The following is a 13,702-nucleotide window of genomic DNA, read 5'->3' as shown; positions in this document are numbered from 1 at the left end:
GAATGGGGGGAACTGTGGACCATTGAAATTAGCATTCCAGGTGATAGCGGAACCCATGATAAACAACTGGAAAAACTTGCCAGATATGAGGACTTAAAATTCGAACTACAGCAACTCTCGTGTAAATCAGCGAACGTGGTCCGAGTGATTCTTGGCGTCCTGGGAGGAAAGGCAAAAGATCTTAGTGGCCACAAGAAAACCATTGGTATTGGTAAAACTAGAAAAAGCCACAGCACAACTTTTCGCCTCTTGAAAAGCTTTCCCCTGCTTGACAAGACAGACGACATACTCGCATGTAAACGGAAATGATCACGAAACGGCGTAAGTAAACGAATTCCTATTATTATCATTATTGATTATCAATAATAATAGTAATAATAACAAATCATACAATAACAGGATACACAACAAACGAGTTCACTTTTCAGGATCTCGAATTTTGTCACTAGTCGGACACTTCTCGAACGTCTAGGTCTGTGAGATGCTCGGCAGATAATGCGTACAGACCCCAAAAGATCTGTAAGAATTAATCCCCGATACATCACTCAGGAGTAGACGCTTGGGAAGCGTCCTGCTAGTGATAAAATACGAAATTAGTCATAGTGAACTCACTTGCTGTTTTTTACTATTATAGTACAATAATAATAATAATAATAATAATAATAATAATAATAATAATACTTTCGTTTGCTTACACAGTTTCCTCGTCCACTGACATCTGTCTTGGCGAGCAGAGTTGTGCAAAAACATACATGCACAGGAATTTCTACTCCATTCGGATCAAATAGTTGAAACTGTTACAAAAGAGCCAAAAATAACGCGCAGTTAAGTAGTCACCTTACCTAACTTCTTGTCAGGCCAATAAATTGGTCATTCTCTTGATTTAATCTAGCTAAAGCTGTAGATGTCGCTTAATAAATTGACGTAAGCGAATTCAGTTGGCTGCCTTTCGAATATTTGTTTATTTATTTATTTATTTATTGTACTTTTTTTGCATGGAGACACCAACTGGTGTCTTTTGCAAACGTCATAGCATTTTTTTACAAGTTTAGTACAGTCATATATACATATGTGATTACATATACATGATACAAATGTACCATTGTACCTAATAAGGCACACTATTGGGTGTTACATCGTACCTATTACAAATATTCAGATTTTACACACACACACACACACACACACCCACACACACACACACACACACACACACACACCCACACCCACACCCACACCCACACACACCCACCCACACCCCCCCCCCCCCCCACACACACACACACATATATATATATATATATATATATATATATATATATATATATATAATTTTACTTTAATATTAATATTCACTTAAAGAATATAAACACTTGTCAATCAAGAAATATTTCAGTTTCACTTTGAATAAGTTCCCTTCGTGGCACCTTATAGAGCTCGGTAATCTGTTGTACCATATTTGACCACTAATGCATGGACTATGGTCTGTTGTTTTTAATTTTGTTCTTTGTCTGTAGTAGCGGTCTTTATTTATTGTATTAGAGGCATTCATATCAGAGCACTTTGTTGCTTTGTTTTGATGTGTCACAAAAAATATAATTAATTTGTAAAGATACAGTGAACAGACTGTGAGGTATTTATGATGTACAAATATTTCCCTGCATGAATCTCTGTACCCTAATCCATGGATAATTCTGATTGCTCTTTTCTGTAGGGTTAATATTCTGTTCATACGTATGTCGGCAGCACAACCCCATATCTCCATCCTGTAATTAATCTGTGCATAAATGGTTCCATAATAAATTGTTTTTAATGTCTGATGTGGGACTACTTTTGATAACTGGCTGATTAGGTGTCATGAACTGCTGATTTTATTGCATAAAAATGTGATATGGTTTACCCATCTTAGATTTTCATCTAGGTGAATATCTAGAAATCTGCAGCCTTCTGTGTCCACTACTTCAATTCCACCTATGTTACTGATAGAGGTTTGGTGTGAGTTTGTAAGTTAAAATGGCAATAACTGAGATTTACTGATATTAACTTTCAAACCTTGATCTTGGAAATAAGTCGTTATTTGACGTAGTCCCTCAGTTGCTACCAACGTTAACTCATCATTTTGTTTACCAAGAAATAACCGTGAGGTATCGTCTGCATTGGTTACCAATTGGGAGTTGAAAGGTTGCTCTATATCATTTATGTACATTAGGAAAAGGAAAGGGCCCAAAATTGAGCCCTGGGGTACACCTTGTGTGACTGTCTCATATTTGGACTGGAAATTAATGATCTGATTATTGATTTTGTAAGTCAGCTTTGTACACTGCTTGGATGCAGCATTTGCATTGTATGACTCAAGTTTACTTAAAAGTAACTCGTGGGTTACCGTGTCAAAGGCTTTAGTAAGGTCTAGAAATATGCCAGCTGTTTGCATTCCTTGATCAAGGGCACCATACGTTTTGTGAAGAAATTCCGTAATTGCTGTGATAGTACTATGATATTTTCGGAATCCTTGTTGTATCTCTGTTAGGAACTTATTTTTCAAGAAATAGTCACTAAGTTGTGTCAGCAGCACAACTTCAAATACTTTGCTGAAGACAGGTATTAATGATACGGGCCTGAAATTTGAAACCTCTTCCTTAGATCCTTTTTTTATGCACTGGTTTAACTGTGCTCCATTTCAATACATTTGGAAATGTATGTTCTCTGATAATGCAGTTTACCAGGTGGGTGATTATTTTAACTAATTCCTTATTACATTTTTTAATCACGATACTACTCAAACCATCCCATCTAGATGAGAACTTATTCTTCAGGTTATTTATTATCCGGCCTATTTCTTTTTCACTTACTTGTTTGAATTCAATACTGCGAGCACGATTGCTGTTAAAACAATCTAGTGAGTTTTCTGGAACTCAAAAGATTCCAAGCAAGTGATAGCGTCTGCCAATTGATTCAACATAACTTGTTGTAGATTAAACGGAAATTTTCAGACGTTAAATAAGTTATCTAGTAATGCCACAGAACAAGAAACTTACGCTTCGGCGAAAAAGAAGTATTAAAAAACTAAAATGACGAAACCGTGTTCTAGCTATAAGCGGGAGAACTCTGAAATATGTCAAATTTGTTCATGTTAGTGGAAACTTCAAATAGTTCAAATGGCTCTGAGAACTATGGGACTTAACTTCTGAGAAGAACTGCTTAAACCTAACTAACCTAAGGACATCACACACATCCATACCCGAGGCAGGACTCGAACCTGCGACCGTAGCGGTCACGCGGTTCCAGACTGTAGCGCCTAGAACCGCTCGGCCACCCCGGCCAGCAGTGGAAACTTCCTCGAACAGTTGCCGAATCTAATGAATGCAGACATGGCCTCCTTCGAAGAGATTCGGTAGCAGGATTTAGTACTTCAGGTATTTTGTCAAATAACTTTCTGTGTGTTTACAGAGAATATTGATTTGGAATTCAATAATGGCAACGGCGTCTCTCTCTTTTTTAATGAAATGCTTTAAACGCAAACTGTGGCTCCTTGCTTCACCAGCACGGAATGTTTTTAATAAATACTTTTATCACAAAAAAGTGCGAAAGTTGAGGACACGTGTGTGTTACTCAGAATGCACGTGTGGTGCCAGAAAGCGATTTGCAGGACCTTGAGTTGGTGCAACATTTGCCGGTTTTAACTGGGTCGCTCTCCTGGATAAGAGCCAAAACACGAGGAAAGCTGCCCTCGGTGCAGCAGCAGAAGAGATAAGTTCGCTGCTGCTAGCCAAGACGCAAGCTTCCTCTTCTGAGCAAGAGGGAACAGCTTTCCTGCGACATGGTGTACGTGCTGTTTCACTTAAAATAGAGCAGGACATTGACCCTTACTGAAGTACCCGTTTTATCTCCCTTAACACTGAGCGAAACGCCCTCTCGGATATCTGTTGTGTTTCAGTTTAGCCGATAAGCTTTACAGGAAAAGGCAATATCCTCGCATTAAGAGCCCATTATCTGACTTTCCCGCAGTAATTTTCCTTTAAAAGTGACGTCTGCTTGCTCCAAAATGCGTCTGCTGTGGACGTCACTAATAAATGACCAATAAGTTACAAGCTTTATATCATTCCACGAGCAGGTGCGACATCTTATGCGATCATTTCCAGGAAGATAAAGTTCTGTTACTTGTGACGAGATAAGAATTCGTGACGATGCAACTAGTCGGTACATATTTCTTCCAGAATGACAGTTACTACGCGAGAAGTAATACTGCTTTCACAGAGACTGTTATAAACGCTTTGCGTATGGTCTCGTAACATTATGCCAGGTTACAGTGAAATCCACTGAGTTTCAGAGTCTAGTGAAAAATGAATATTACTGCTCGTAAAATGATCGTCGTTCAGAAAGAAATAAGTTTCGTATGGTAGCACTTCCATACCCAGTCAACTATAAGGACAAATATTTTGTCAAAGCGGAGGTAAGAGAATGATGGATCGAAGCGTGTAGTGAAGTAATAATTCAAGGATAAGACTATGTGAACATCTTCACTTACTTGGGAAAATAGTGGCTTTCAAAACTGCAAACTACAGGGGTATCAAAAAGAATCCTCCGATTTGGTACGTCTATATTTCGGAAACTAATAACCATATACAACGAGTTTTGTCCTTTGATGAACGGGAAACGCAGTGCTATCATCATCATCATCATCATCATCATCATCATCGTACCTTTTCATAGGTGTTAAGTGTGCCCCCCTTGAGACGTACACGTATGTCAGTGCAGTATTGGTTCAAATGGCTCTGAGCACTATGGGACTTAACTTCTGAGGTCATCAGTCCCCTAGAACTTAGCACTACTTAAACCTAACTAACCTAAGGACATCACACACATCCATGCCCGAGGCAGGACTCGAACCTGCGACCGTAGCGGTCGCGCAGTTCCAGACTGTAGCGCCTAGAACCGGAAGGCCACCACGGCCGGCAAAGGCATACCAATCTCTAGTAGGATAATGTTTAGTGACAGTGTGGCGTTCAAAGCAACCTCAGGATTTACGATTATCATATTGTGCTTGTAGTAACAAGAACCTTTAGTCAGCCTCACACTTGATATTTGTAGTTGTGTTACTTGGGAGACAAGTAAATGAAGAGAATGACGAATAATATTTTGACATAGCACATACAATTGAAGTAAATTTGTTCCAGCTTCGTAAAAAGCCTTGAATTTTGTATAAACCAACACACTGCACCAAGTTAAAAAACAAAAATAATATAGTAACAACATAAAGTGTTTATTTTGCGGCGTCTTACTTTTTCTAAAACATAAAAGTAGTGTGTTCCTAGCTTCAGGTTTATGCCTCGGGTGAGTCACCGCTATAAGGGACCTAAAATGAAAATCACGTGGTAGTATTAGTTTACCAGCCGTGATTGCTGTTAATAATGTTCTGCTGCTCCGGAAGTCGCTGCGACGCAAAGAATTAATTCCACGCAGCAGTCAATCAAAATCTGCGCACTGCTCTCAATTACTGGAAACAAAATTGGAATATTTTCAGTTCATTTCGGTTATTGAAGGAAACGGTGACTACAACAAATGATATGTTCTTTCCATAAAATAACAGCATTGCGCCTCGTCATAATAACTTCCTCACAGTCTTTAAGCCGGCCGGTGTGGCCGTGCGGTTAAAGGCGCTTCAGTCTGGAACCGCGTGACCGCTACGGTCGCAGGTTCGAATCCTGCCTCGGGCATGGATGTGTGTGATGTCCTTAGGTTAGTTAGGTTTAATTAGTTCTAAGTTCTAGGCGACTGATGACCTCAGAAGTTAAGTCGCATAGTGCTCAGAGCCATTTGAACAATCTTTAAATCAATGTTAGTAACAATAGCCTAGCGCAAATATAGACACGTCAGTCTAGAATGACTGACTGTTACGTCCATAAAAAATTTTCTCATTTCGCCACGGCGACAGCGAGTTGTAAATTTAGCGCTGTTTGGTGGATTGTTTCACACATGCATGTACATAAGTCTTCTGGATACTACGTACTGCGTCCCCAGGAACTCAAAAATGGATGCCGGCTCTTAGTTGAGGATATGTAACAATTTTTTTCCAATACTCATTAATAGAAGCATTTTCTCCACTTGCTGCCCTTTTCGCATCACTCTGTGGCGGTTATTGTGTATCATCGACATGGACAAATGCAATGAATATGGATGATACGATACTCCTATGGTATTTTGCGGTTTGAATTCACTCTGTTTTTTTTAGCAGTTGCATTGATTTGATTTTGTAAATGATACTGACAATATTATACACATGTATAATGCATTACTCATACTACAACTTCTCCCGGATAATTGTTTTGTTCAAATTGCAAAAGAATTCCACCTGACGTAGTGTAATAATGTTGACTGTAAGTTGTGTTCATATCACAAAAATTACAGATCGTACATCAGAGCTTTTATATGATTTTTGTCTTCGATGGATTTAATTATTCTTAGCGAATTGATCATGGAAAGGAACCACAGAATACCACCCGCACACAACACTGACGTGATTCGTGCGTAGTTTAATTTTGGCCTCATACATCAGCAATGAAATCTTGTTCAACAATAAATACCATCAGCACTGTTCTTAGAAAATGCAGTCTGATTCTATTATTTTTTTTCTTTTATAAATAGAGTTCAGTACCACCGGTGCACATTTATTTCTTACACATCGGAATATTGTTTGCAGTTTCAAGTAATTTAAATTTGCCGCTGTGATAAAAGTTAAGATGGCGGCGAACAGAAGATAGAGGATTTCTTTTTTAATTAAGATTTTCCTTTGCTCAGTAAATAATCGTTTAAATTGATGCCACCAATAAAAAAAGAATTATTAAATTGTTTTCCAAATTAGTTTAACACAAACCCATGCTATTTTCAACTAGAAGCACAGACGAAGTTGCTATATAATCGCAACTAACAATGGCTGCGCTTCTTGCAGTTATGATAAAACAATTAATACAAAATTATAATTAAAAGAGGAAGTGAATTCTCAATTATTAATCATAAATAGTTTTAACGCATTTGCCTCTATTTGTTTTTACCAGCAAATGAACATATAGGTACAATAATTTTACATTAAATGTTTTTCATTCAACAGACCTCAAATCGATTCGCGTCTTGCGTCGGCGACGTACGTCAGAAGACGACGACAAAAGGGTACAAAACGAAAGAAAAGAATGACATAGATTAACAAAGAATGTGAAAGAAATATTGTCTCTGCTTTACATAATTATCATCTTTTTAAGAAATATATATATATATATATATATATAACCCGACAATAATCCAAATTGTTTGAAATTAATATTTTACCGGGAAACTAAATAAAAGTATGTAGCTGGACCGTTACAATACGTAATTAAAGCATGGAATTAGCGATTCTGGTATGGGAGTACTGAAACACTATTGGGCTAGAAAATCGGTAATTAACTGATCCAGATGACTTGTAGGAAAAAAAGTTAAGACTTTTTTTTCGTATTGGTAGTAATTCCCAATTGCTGCTGTACGTTAAATGGAGGTTTGTGGAATGAAACGGAGGTGACGGCAGGAATCGGCAGGCGCGTGGTAGATGTCTTCCCACAGTGCAGAATAGCGTATCCAGATGTGCTGTAGCAGCCAGGTGTCGCTACCCCCCCCCCCCCCCCCCCCCCCCCCCCCTGGTGCGACATCTGCAGTTGGGATAGGCCAGGTCGGCACGCGCACAACGGCCGCATCTGTCCCTCTCTGCCAGATGAGCCCAGCAGCTGCTGGCAGGGATTCGACAGCCCAGATAACATCTCTTGTGTCTGCCTCGCCAATGCCTGGGTACTCGTTACCATCACGCACTTTCTCCCCCTCGTCCGTGTAAAGCCGGCCGAAGTGGCCGTGCGGTTCTAGGCGCTGCAGTCTGGATCCGCGAGACCGCTACGGTCGCAGGTTCGAATCCTGCCTCGGGCATGGATGTGTGTGATGTCCTTAGGTTAGTTAGGTACAGCAGCAACTCAGAAGTTGAGTCCCATAGTGCTCATAGCCATTTGAACCATTTGTCCGTGTAACGGATTTGGCGTAAACAATGGGAACTGCTTGTGGGATTGTGGGGCCTCCAGTGGTAATAAGGTAGCTGCTTCCCATTAGTAAAAGCTTCAGTGTTTACTGTCCTCTTATCTGTATGCTTTTTCTTGAACCCTCGGCTCCACATTGTATTTTATTTTCATCTGTGTAAACCTTGTGTACGAATTACATCGCATGAGCCCAATTTATCGTCTAGTTGCAGCTCGTGATCTAGTGGTTAACACCGCTTCCTCTATATCACAGCGTCCTGGGTTCGATTCACTGTCTGTTTGGAGATTTTATTCGCTGGGGGATTGGATGTTTGTATTGTACTAATCATTTCATTTCATTTCATCTCATCTTTTCGACTTGTGAGTTACCGAAGTGGCGTCAAATTTAGACTTGCACCAGGGTATCGAACAACCCCAGACGGATGGCTCCCGACCAATAAAACCATACGATCATTTGATTGCCTGGTTGCTCTCTGCCCTCTCTATTAGGAAACATTCAAGAAAAACTGCAACAATAATCTGTAACTCGAACAGACTTTGTGTTTCATAAACAGTTCAAGGTAGGTGCCATCAACGCGTAAAAAAGGAATGTTTTGGTGTGGTGTTAATACATGCCATTGTCTTCATATCACAGACAAAGAACTGAGTCCTATAATAGCTTTGCTTCAATATAATTATTTTGAAGAGTTGACTAATATGCAATGTCCACGCTAGTGTTTGCTAATACAGTGGTACTGTGTTAAAATGACAGCGGTACATTTGTATACACCTACAAATGGTGACGGTGTGAATTTACCAATATAGGAGGAGAATACAGAATGTAATCGAATTAAATCAGGTGATGCTGAGGGTATTAGATTAGGAAATGAGACACTTAAAGTAGTAAAGGAGTTTTGCTATTTGGGGAGCAAAATAACTGATGATGGTCGAAGTAGATAGGATATAAAATATAGACAGGCAATGGCAAGGAAAGTGTTTCTGAAAAAGAGAAGTTTGTTAACATTGAGTATAGATTTAAGTGTCAGGAAGTCTTTTTTTCTGAAAGTATTTGTATGGAGTGTAGCCATGTATGAAAGTGAAACATGGACGATAAATAGTTTAGACAAGAAGAGAATAGAAGCTCTCGGAATGTGGTGCTGCAGAAGAATGCTGAAGATTAGATGGGTAGACCACGTAACTAATGAAGAGGTACTGAAAAGATTTTGCAAGAACAGACATAATGTCTGCAGGGATACCTCAGTCACTTTTTGTACAATGTTACTTATAATCCATCTTGACTGCAAAATGTTTATTCACATGACCGGTTTCAGTTCCTCTAGAACCATCTTCACATAGTAAATTACTATCATTGTCATTTCAGATCTGAAGATGGTTCTAGAGGAACCGAAACCGGTCATGTGAATAAACATTTTGCAATCAAGACGCATTATAAGTAACATTGTACTGGATAGAATTGGAGAGAAGAGGAATTTGCGGCACAACTTAACTAGAAGAACGGATCGGTTGGTAGGTCATGTTCTGAGGCATCAATGAATCACCAATTCAGTATTGGAGGGCAGCGTGGAGGGGAAAAATCGCAGAGGGAGACCAAGAAGTTGTCGGAAGGATGTAGGTTACAGTAGGTACTTGGAGATGAAGAAGCTTGCACAGGATAGAGTAGCATGGAGAGCTGCATCAAACCAGTCTCTGGACGGAAAACCACAACAACAGGAGTACGCGCTTGAAAAAGCAAACGGCTGACTTCAGTTAATCGTGGCATACATGACAGTAGCTATAAACAGCCAGGGTGGAAAATGGGATTGTATTTCATTTAACATGTGGCTGTAGCACCGTGAATGAAACACCTAATTTATAAGTTGTTAGTGCGAACAGGCTTTCGTTATTATGAGAGGGACGCTAATGATCGTGCCATCGGTGCAAGTAGCAAATAAAAAAAATATTACTATCCTTAGTGCCTTTCGTGCTGAAGGAAATAGTTTGCGCGCGCGCGCTTGTGTGTGTGTGTGAGAGAGAGAGAGAGAGAGAGAGAGAGAGAGAGAGAGGGGGGTGTGAGATCGTTTTAGTAAAGCGGAATATTTTACGCGTTTGCAGGCTAATTGAATATTCATAACACCTTATCTTGAGAACGTTCACACATTTGTTCTGCCTTCCTGTAAGGTTCCTGCTTGTTGTGAAGATATGTAACACGTCATTTGTTTGTATTGCAGGTGAGTGACCCCACGTCTGCTACTGAGGTGCTGTCACAGCTCGCAGTGTGTAAGTACCAGGGATTTTTTACAAGTATTTTTTGGTAAATGAGTCGTTTTAAGGGGTCAGGAAGCGTTGAAGTGGTCGCCCCCATCAACGTCTGGTCTGTCGGGACTGTTGAAAGGCTCCGATGGCGAAGGAGACTGAACATACCCTGTCCACAGTACGGCGATAAAATCCTGTGTAGTAGAACGCTCGCAACTGACTGTGACAAGGGTGCTTTGTTCATTGCAGATGCTTTCCGGATTCCTCTCCTCTGTGTTGCCACAGCTTCCACGAAACTAGCCATTTGTACTGGAGTAGTTGTCACACCACAGCAGAACTCTGAAATTCTTAAACTGTCCGCGCAAATGACATCTTCAAATGATTTTCTTGTCCCTGTTACGGCAAGAAAAAGGAATAAAAGTGAGATAGTGTTAATACTTTCATCCTTCGTTACCTCCTCTGCATTACTGCAGACGACGTGTCACTGAGCACATTTGTACTGTGCATGCAGTACACGTGAGGTGCATAGTTGTTTCCACTGCCCTGTGTGGAATACATAAGTTCTTGTACACTTCACTAACCTGCTTTCTTCGTGATGATGATGTCTCCAGCGCAGAAAACAGCACGCAGGTCGTGGATTCTTTTTCTTGAGGCTGAAATTAACTTCGCAACGAACTGCTACTACGAATAAACTCATTTGGGATGCCACTCGCGTTTTTATTGATATAGACACGAGAAACTGTTCTTGATCACAACATATTGAACATATCTTTCCACAGTCATGTAACATGAAATACATCCTCCCACAGACAACATGTCTGTCTACTGGAACGGTCAGAACTGGAGAGCCGGACTGCCCGAGACACTTAGCGCGCCAAGCCAGCAAGGCGTGACCCGAACGCCACCGAAGTGCATCGGCAGTAATATCGTCAGTCTTTTGTTTTAGTAATATTTTGATTTTAATAATTTTGAAATGACTGATTGATGGCTGGCTGTTGAGGGATGTTTGTTCAAAAAAATGAAGTAATTTGGATGACAGGTTTAATTAATAATAGCAACTAAAGTTTATCGTTTTTGCGCCCTACCGGCGAACACAGCAGCCAATCACAGAGCAGCAGCATCATGCAGGCGGTCTTTCTCACGGGAATGGTACCGAATCTAACATCTGTCACCGGTACCTCATCTCACATTGCGTCATCTCTATGTTTCTTGCATCTCCACTGCCCTGGGAATAGCTTCCTGGAGCCTAATATGATGGCTGAATAAGCCAGAAATATTACAGTGTACAAGAGTAACACTCGGGTGGGGAATCCGTTGTTCTTGAGGAGAGGCTAAAAGAAAGTTGCTAGTGAATTGACTGACGGTCATCTATACTATTCAGTCCAAAACTTACTAGAATGCAAATGGTTCTAATTAATAACCCCGTCAGATAAAGCCAAGAGTAACACTCGGGTGGGGAATCCGTTGTTCTTGAGGAGAGGCTAAAAGAAAGTTGCTAGTGAATTGACTAACGGTCATCTATACTATTCAGTCCAAAACTTACTAGAATGCAAATGGTTCTAATTAATAACCCCGTCAGATAAAGCCAAGAGTAACACTCGGGTGGGGAATCCGTTGTTCTTGAGGAGAGGCTAAAAGAAAGTTGCTAGTGAATTGACTAACGGTCATCTATACTATTCAGTCCAAAACTTACTAGAATGCAAATGGTTCTAATTAATAACCCCGTCAGATAAAGCCATAAACTAATCACAAAAGTTACGACAAACGACGCCTTCAAAGTCACACGTAAAGTAGTTCAAATACTTACAGTGCTAATCCTGGAACATAATGTATGCCGACCGTTGAGACCGAGCGGTTCTAGGCACTCCAGTCAGGAACCGCGCTGCTGCTACGGTCGCAGGTTCGAATCCTGCCTCGGGCCTGGACGTGTGTGATGTTCTTAGGTTAGTTAGGTTCAAGTAGTACTAAGTCTAGGGGACTGATGACCTTAGATGTTAAGTCGCATAGTGCTTAGAGCCGTTTGAACAATTTATATATATATATATATATATATATATATATATATATATATATATATATATATATATATATATATATATATATATATATATATATATATATTAGAACCATTTGCATTCTAGTAAGTTTTGGACTGAATAGTATAGATATATATCCTGAACTCTCTCTCCGCATTATCCGTAGAGTTGCGTTTTCTTAAGATTATCGTGTGAAGCCCCTGACTTGGAACTAAAATGGGCAGCCTGAATCACGTCGCCGATCGCGCCTCTTGGTGGGATGTCTGAGATACACGAACTGATTCTTCTGCATTTCGTTATTATAATGTTCTTAAAAGTTTACTGTTTAAAGTATATATCTTATGATTATCAGCGAAATCTGAATTATGCCTTAACAAACGTTGGCACCGTGGTCCAATGGTAATCCCTCCATCTTCCGTCGTGGCAGCCAATCAAGCTATATGACTACTGAGTTAGTGCAGTTCCTCACGGGATTGGTAATCGTTGTATCATCTGTTGTCGGCTTTCTCACACCGCTTTCGTAAGTCATACATCAGCTAATGCATTCGCCCTTAATTACGAAGTGGAGCCTGAAATTGAGTATTATGGCTCCCAGAGTCTGAGTAGAGAAATTACTGAAGACCTAAATCAGGATAAGCGGGCAAGGATGTCTTCTAGATTAAATGCAAGACAATTAGTAGGCCTCTTGGAGCGTTCCGAAATGCTTATTTGACGGAAACCTTTGCTTTGTCTGCTGGGCTATTTGATACCCTGTTTGTCCATTTTCCGCTTTCCCTATTGGCTATGAAAACTGGGGGAAAAATCCATTGCGAAATTTACACTGTCTCTTGTTTTTTGCTCTGCTAAAACATTTGACGAAAAACAATATTACGTTGTTCGAATACGGCGTCAGTGGTGTGCTGGCTGACAGTCACGTCAATCGCAAAGCGACATGGAATGGAACGAACACACAAGGTCGGGTGGGAGGAAAGTGTATGGTTGACATCGGGTCATTGAGATAATTCTGGGAAAGTGTAGTTCATCTATAAAGGAGACACTTCTGCTACTGTGGTTTTTGGGATCCTTACCAGGTCATGTTAAAGTAAGACATCGAAGTAACTGATGGGCGGGCTGCTAGATTTGTTACCGGTGGTTTGGATCAATAAGCGAGTGTGACGGAGATGCTCCCTGATCTCAAATGGGAATATCAGGAACGAAGACGACGTTCCTTAAGCGAAAGTTCAGAGAAACGAAAGTTCAGAGAAACGAAATTTGCGACAGACTGCAGAATGACACTTGTGCCACCATTATAACATCTAGCATAATGACCGTGAATACAAAATAAATCAGGGGTCTTACGGAGGTCTAGTCGTTTTCCTGTCGCTTCCTTTACGAGTGTAACGGTAT

General features: G+C 40.2%; 1 protein-coding gene and 1 long non-coding RNA gene across 2 annotated transcripts in view; both read left to right on the top strand.

Annotated features, from left to right (window-relative positions):
- Window positions 1–13,702, top strand: part of LOC124550607 (alpha-actinin, sarcomeric) — a 470,999-nt gene that overhangs the window by 208,283 nt on the left and 249,014 nt on the right. The gene's annotated exons all lie outside the window — the stretch shown is intronic.
- Window positions 1–13,702, top strand: part of LOC124550609 — a 124,114-nt gene that overhangs the window by 45,594 nt on the left and 64,818 nt on the right. The window contains exon 2 of the long non-coding RNA XR_006967726.1: window positions 10,256–10,304. This is a non-coding gene — a long non-coding RNA (uncharacterized LOC124550609). The remainder of the gene's footprint in view (window positions 1–10,255; window positions 10,305–13,702) is intronic.

This window comes from Schistocerca americana, chromosome 9, assembly GCF_021461395.2.
Source record: "Schistocerca americana isolate TAMUIC-IGC-003095 chromosome 9, iqSchAmer2.1, whole genome shotgun sequence".
Taxonomy (NCBI): Eukaryota; Metazoa; Arthropoda; class Insecta; order Orthoptera; family Acrididae; genus Schistocerca; species Schistocerca americana.
This window is presented reverse-complemented; position numbering and strand designations above follow the sequence as displayed.